This window comes from Triticum aestivum, chromosome 1B (genome assembly GCF_018294505.1).
Source record: "Triticum aestivum cultivar Chinese Spring chromosome 1B, IWGSC CS RefSeq v2.1, whole genome shotgun sequence".
In the NCBI taxonomy this organism is placed as follows: Eukaryota; Viridiplantae; Streptophyta; class Magnoliopsida; order Poales; family Poaceae; genus Triticum; species Triticum aestivum.
The window spans coordinates 353,190,025-353,197,200 of NC_057795.1; the positions used below are offsets into that span (position 1 = coordinate 353,190,025).

The 7,176-nt window shown below is 37.4% G+C and overlaps 1 long non-coding RNA gene across 4 annotated transcripts; it reads right to left on the reverse strand.

Annotated features, from left to right (window-relative positions):
- Positions 1 to 1,799: 1,799 nt before the first annotated feature.
- On the reverse strand, positions 1,800 to 6,401 carry LOC123123541 (uncharacterized). 4 transcript variants are annotated; one of them, XR_006460663.1, is made up of 4 exons: positions 5,635 to 6,401; positions 5,370 to 5,503; positions 4,180 to 4,417; positions 1,800 to 2,088 (listed from the first exon to the last, which is right to left on the reverse strand). It is a non-coding gene; the product is annotated as an uncharacterized lncRNA (long non-coding RNA). The 4 variants fall into 4 exon arrangements; XR_006460662.1 differs by having other exon boundaries at positions 5,370 to 5,490; positions 5,635 to 6,400; XR_006460657.1 differs by lacking the exon at positions 5,370 to 5,503 and having other exon boundaries at positions 1,800 to 2,095; positions 5,635 to 6,399.
- Positions 6,402 to 7,176: the final 775 nt, after the last annotated feature.

Genomic DNA, 7,176 nt, shown 5'->3' on the forward strand with positions numbered 1-7,176 from the left:
GATGCGAATTTTGTTGGTAGGAACAATTTTGGTAACAACGCGTATAGAGGAAACTTTAATTCTAGGCTGTTTCCTAGTAATTCCTCTAATAATTATGGTAATTCCTACAACAACTCTTATGGAAATTTTAATAAGATGCCCTCTGATTTTGAGACTAGTGTTAAAGAATTTATGAATTCGCAAAAGAATTTCAATGCTTTGATTGAAGAAAAATTGCTTAAGATTGATGTGTTGTTTAGGAACGTGGATAGAATTTCTCTTGATGTTGATTCTTTGAAACTTAGATCTATTCCACCTAAGCATGACATCAATGAGTCTCTCAAATCCATGAAAATTTCCGTTGATGTGTGCAAAGAAAGAACCGCTAGGATGTGTGCTAAAAAGATTGCTTTGTGAAAGCGTGTTCTTCTAGTTTTCATGATAATAATGATGAAGATCTAAAAGTGATTGATGTGACTTCTATTAAATCTTTGTTTTCCAATATGAATCTTGATAAAGATGGGACTGGATATGAGTCAACTTTAGTTAAAAGGTGTCCCAATGATTCGAAGTTTTTAGATCTTGATGCAAAATTTAACAAAAGTGGGATTGAAGAGGTCAAAAATTTACATAGCAATGAACCCAGTATTTTGGATTTCAAGGAATTTAATTATGATAATTTCTCTTTTTAGATTGTATTTCCTTGTTGCAATCCGTGTTAAATTCTCCTCATGCTTATAGTCAAAACAAAGCTTTTACTAAACATATGATTGATGCTTTAATGCAATCTTATGAAGAAAAGCTTGAATTAGAAGTTTCTATCCCTAGAAAACTTTATGATGAGTGGAAACCTACTATTAAAATAAAGATTAAAGATTATGAATGCTATGCTTTGTGTGATTTGGGTGCTAGTGTTTCCACGATCCCAAAAATTTTGTGCGATGTGCTAGGTTTCCGTGAATTTGACGATTGTTCTTTAAATTTGCATCTTGCGGATTCCACCATTAAGAAACCTATGGGAAGGATTAATGATGTTCTTATTGTTGAAAATAGGAATTATGTTTCTGTAGATTTCATTGTTCTTGATATAGATTGCAATCCTACATGTCCTATTATTCTTGGTAGACCTTTCATTAGAACGATTAGTGCAATTATTGACATGAAAGAACGAAATATTAAATTCCAATTTCTGTTAAGGAAAGGCATGGAAAACTTTCCTAGAAATAAAATTAAATTGCGTTATTAATCAATTACTAGTCGCCAACCCGTGCTTTGCACGGGCTAGGGTGCTAATTGTTATGTTTTTATCAATCCGAACAAACAAATGCAACTTGGTACATTTGTATAAGACAATATGTAACCAATGTACAGCAAGGGACATGTTTATTCCTGCCGTTTAATGAAACTTGGTACATTTGTATAAGGAAAACTTTGATAAACAGTGTTGCTACATCTCCCGATTGGAGGAGATGACTTTTCTACATGTGTAAATATGGTAAAACTACCCCGTTTTATAACCTGAGTAGGAGTGCAGATTCTTTTATCGTACTCCCCACTATCTTTTTATTAGATCATGCTTTGGGATAGATATATTTTGTCTTTCTGCAGCATACAACATTGTTATCACCCAGACGGATAAATTGATATAGTTCTTTGGTGATTTCCATAGAAAGAATGTTGTTAACACGCAGACGGATAAATTAATACTAAAATTTTACTAATTGGCTATATGTATGCTGGACATGCATGGAAAGGATTATCTTACCAAAGCTACACACTCGAAGTCGATTCACACAAAAAACACGAATGCAAACGCACACTTGAGGTCGTATCAGATTGCTTTCAAAATTATATTAGATGAACCATGGAAGTTGCCACGTGGATTAGTTCAGAAGCAAATGGGTTTCCTTATCAAACAATGCCTTGATCATAAACAGCAGAATAACTTGTTCATTGTGGGACAGCAGTGGCGCTCACATCTGGCCCCGCAATTGCTCATGACATGCCATTGCTCACTTGACACTGCATCGCTGCATCTTGACTCTTTTTCCGGCTGCTAAAGCAATTATGCACTGGATTGTGTTGTCATGGGACATCTCCCCCACAAACCTGCCATCTCCAGTCATCACGGTAGGATAGTAAGAATACAATAATAGAAGTGATGTAGCAATTGAACATCCATCAAATCTGGATTCACATGCCCATCTAATTAATTAGCTATGCCCAAAATAACCTTATCTAGTGATTTTCATGTGACATTCTCTCTTCTGTCATTTATTTGTAATTGGTGATGATAAAGAATGAGACATGTTGAATTGCTAGGGAAAAAGACTAAAATTAAAATAACAACATGCATAGGCAATTCCTAATAGAGCTCAAGCTCCATGGAGGCCCTAATTTGAAATTTTGAAAAAACTATTTTTTAGGTAAAGAAAGTACACACATACATATGGATGGTCTACTACTTGACTACAAAGTTTCTTGGCGAAATACTTTTTTATGCAAGCTACACAAAAATGACAAAATCACATATTTCAAGCACATGTACTATTCACTATAAAACCACATGACTTCTTTTTGTACAGCTCACATCAAAAATTATTTCGTGATGATATTTCACACACATCTAGTCGACATTTTTTGTGTATAGTACTTGTGTATTTAGTAGTTTCACGATAAGTACCTGTATTTATTTGCAGTTTTTCTAAAACATAAAAGGTTATTTTTTTATTAGCCCAAGAGCAAAAAAATACACTCTCCATGTATATATGTACATTGAGTTGTATATGCTTTTATGGTGAAACTAATGTGCCACAACTGTGTCCCGCATACTTCATGCGATATACTTCCTCCGTTCCTAAATATAAGTCTTTTTAGATATTCCACTATAGAGACTACATTCGAATGTATAAAGATGCCTTTTAAAGTATATGTTCTCATTTTATTCCGTATGTAGTCTATAGTGTAATCTCGAAGACTTATATTTAGGAACAGAGGGTATAAGCAAGAAAAGAGATTCGGTGATAAATTGGTAGATATTTTCACCTCCTACCTGTATGCGCTTAGAAGAGAAAATGATTAATTGGTTGGAAGGACGTAACACTGTCCAAAACCTAGCTTAGTTGTGAACCCGTGCATTCCCATGGGCTGGTGTTTGCGTTTGCTACAATATGTGCAACTTCTTGTCACGTGATACCACACAACAGTAGTGTAAGAAATGAGAAATAGGAATTGAAGAATTCATAGTGAAAACATTCGGTTGTAGAATTGAACAATGAGAACTGAACAGAAAATAATAGCCATGGAAAGGAAACCACAATATTCACTACTTTTAATCATGTCAATGATTTTCATTTGGGTTCGATCAGAATTTAGAACTCAATAAAGAAGAGAAAATGTAGCAGTAAAACATATATATAATATAGGATTTTAAAATGTGTAGAGATTATAGTATAAGCATATGTGAAAATTACTACCCCACATAATAATAGGAAACACTAAATGGCCAAACTATTAATTGAAATCTCAAATTACTATATGCAATCTTGGTGGTGTAATAATCTTAATATATAACCGGCGCAGTTTGAATCCACATTACTTTGTACTTGTCTCTATGCATTTTCTTTTCAGATTATTACATAGCTTAATTCATGACAATTGATATACAAATAAGCTAACTAAATTTTCACATATAATCTAGGGTAATGTAACCTTTTTTGCGGCAAGAGCAAATACTTCTACACTGATTAGAGGAAAAATGTGTCCGTGTCTATTAAAGCCTTAAAGTCTATTAGAAATCAGGTCTGGTTGTGCAACTAACTTGGGTTCACAAATTAGTTCTGTCTGACTTGGTACGTCCTCGTATACCCAGAAATTGTTCCAAAATAATGAATAAATAAATATAGTAATATAATAAGTATATAAAATGTTTAAGTTAGTAGCAGGTTGACATATATGCTTCCAAAGAGGTTGGAAATGGCATGTGCAAAGTATACAGTGAACCCTCTACTTAAATAGCTATACAGGACGCATTACATGCATGCATAGCCAACATAATTAAAAGCAGCACTCTGGGTCTGGACTTCAGACATGTGCAAGCATAGAAAGAAAAATTGGATATAGCATGGGGCATTGCACATAGACAAATTATGTTATGCATTGAACAAACATCATATTGGATCACAGTGGCTTGCGAGTTACCTGTAAGGATATTGATTAAGCACAACAATCAACAAAGCAAGAGTCATCAGCTGATAAACTGCTAGCTATGAATCTTTGCCTTTTGGAAAAAAATCTTCGCGTGACACATTAGTGAGAAATTGCTTGACTTGGGACTACACAGAAGCACATCCAATTTGTATCAACATCCACAATCCCAGTGCTGTGAAGTGTAGCTATATCCTTTGGAACAGTTTTTTTCTCCTTCTCTTTATATTGGCTGCAGGCCCAACAACCACATTAGATAGATTGATTGAGAAGAAAGATCAATTTCTATGTAATAAGACTTGAGCCGATATAAACAATCAATCTGCATGGCCCCTATTTTTGTTAAAAAACATGAATTAGATGAACGTATACAATTGGTAAAGAGAAAAATTAGTCGAGAATCATATGCATAGCGCTCTTCGTCTTTTTGACGTGACTCCTTTGAACCTGAACTTGATAGGCAGCACATTAGGCTGGATGATGGCGTTGACGACTCCATGTGAGGGTAGTACAGCAGGTCCACCTTATATGCTTGTTTTGTAGAGACATGGTTCTTTTCACTTTGAAAGTGGCTGGCACTAGGACGGAGAAGAAGATAGAGAGATCAGGGACAACGATGGGCACACATTGAATTTTTCGCCTATGTTTCTTGATGTCCAGAAATGGATGTTTCTTCTTCTTTGGTCTCAAATGACCCTTGAAAATGATCAGATTATTCCAATGGCTTCTTCTTGTTCTGCTTGCGCCCTTGAAAGTTGGGTCACCCTTCGCTTTGACGACGCATCTGTGTGTTTGACGGTCAGCTGTACCGTTGATGGTGCCGCAATGTTTAGTAAGTCCAGTGAAACTCAATTTAGGACATGGTGGCTTACGGCAGCCCACACGACTGTGTGTTTTGTGATTATCAATTTTACGGTAATGGCCTATATTTTACACAATGAATTTATTTACATGGGAATTGAGAGGAAGTGGATATTAATGACTTCTTGAGAGGAAGAAACAACGGTAGATTTGGTTTTCATGGGGTAAAGAAATCCATGGATTTCTTGAGAGAAAGAGATCACGGTAGATTTAGTTTCCACGGAGAAAAGATAACCCATGGGAAGAGATAGTCAATGCAGTAGTACATGGGAATTGTATGAGTTCTTTTTCCCCAAATTGTAAAGATGGAACTTGGGTTGTACCTTTTTTGCCTTATATTTTATATTCAGGCAAATGCATCTTGATCTGATTTCAGTCCCCAAATTTCCAAAAACTTGATTTGATGATGGACTTCTTTTAGTCGCCCTTCACGACCACCTAAACCTATGAATACACACTACAATGCATCTCAAACGCATCCAGGCATCTATGTAAACTGCTTTTTACAGCAAGGCCAGACTATTAAAATCATCAAGAACCTTGTACCAAGTAAAGTGTGGTCATCAAATACCAAGTAAAGAGTATTACCGAGAATTGTCTCCCTAGCTTTCCACCCAACTTGCAGCCTTTATCTCCCCTGCTTGGGTATCTAGGTAGACCCAAAATAATACAGCTTGGAATTCAGCGAGATGCATTGCATCCTTCAACCAAGGAAGAGCTATTGCCATCCCATCTACATACTGGAAATAGCCACTAATCCACCTTCTTCCTGAAAAACAAAACAGCGAGGAATAGAGTGTGGAGATATAACGGGAAGTACACATGAAGGTTGGCTTATCTGCTTGGAGGTTCACGACGACGACCGGAGGAACTCGGTGTGGTTAAGATCTGGCAACAAAGGATGCTGGTCTGTGCAAGCTGAAGTCGAGGTGCCGGCTGTAGGATTCGAAGTCGAGGCGCCGACCGATGGGAGAGAAGAGCCCCTGCGCAAGTCAGACGAACCACGCCGCTATGATTGGCTGGTCGGAGGAGGACCGCATGAGGAACCACGCCACCATGGTTGGCTAGTCGGAGGAGGGGCGGCATGCCTTGGATCCACACGCCGGATTCAGTCCGTGCCCTATGCGAGGAACTCAGGGTTGGAGGGGAGCCATGGGAGAGATGTGACCTTGGGGGTGGGGAGAGCCGGCGAGTTTGGAATGGTGGCAAGATCCGACGTTCCAGGGAGGCGGAGAGCAGGGAGCTGGCGGCCGGCGCTCCGTTCTTGGCTGGCGGCGGAGGCCTACGACGATGGCTGCTGCTAGGGTATTTTTTAGATGGATAAAGAATAGGCATGACAGAGAAGAGGGTATTGCACGGATGGAAAATTAAACGAACCGTCTTTTGGACTTGCCCGTGGCATTGTGGGCAATTTGTGTCACACTTTGAGGGTAAACTTTACATGTCCATACTTTTTTTGTATTTTGTAAGCTGATTAATCTACACCGTAATAATTTGGTCCCACCAGATGTACGGTTCTTAATTACTGATTAACGTGGTAATTTTTAGGGAGTCTCTAATTAGTATAGGTATAGATAGATAGATAGATAGATAGATAGCTAGATAGATAGATGAGAGCCACTTATGGATTCCATACCAAAGATGACAATACCTAGATCTATTCTTGTTTTTATGCCTAGCTAGGGACGTTAAACGATAGCGCTTGTTGGGAGGAAACCCAATTTTAATTTTGTTCTTTGATTTTTGTTCCTGTTTAGTAATAAATAATTCATCTAGCCTCTGTTTAGATGTGGTTTTATGTTTTAATTAGTGTTTGAGCCAAGTAGAACCTTTGGGAAGACATGGGTGAAGTCTTTGAAATCTTGCTGAAAAAAACAAAAACTTTTGCGCTCACGAGATTAGATGCCATTTTTTACTAGAGAGCACTTTCAGGTTGATTCTTTTTGCAGATGATTAATAGACACATTCCTCACGTCCACCAAGTTATTTAATAATTTTTATAGTTCCAGAAGTATTCGTTTGATACAGATTTCTACAGACTGTTCTGTTTTGACAGATTCTGTTTTTCGTGTGTTGCTTGCTTATTTTAATGAATCTATGGGTAGTATCGGGGGTTATGAACCATAGAGA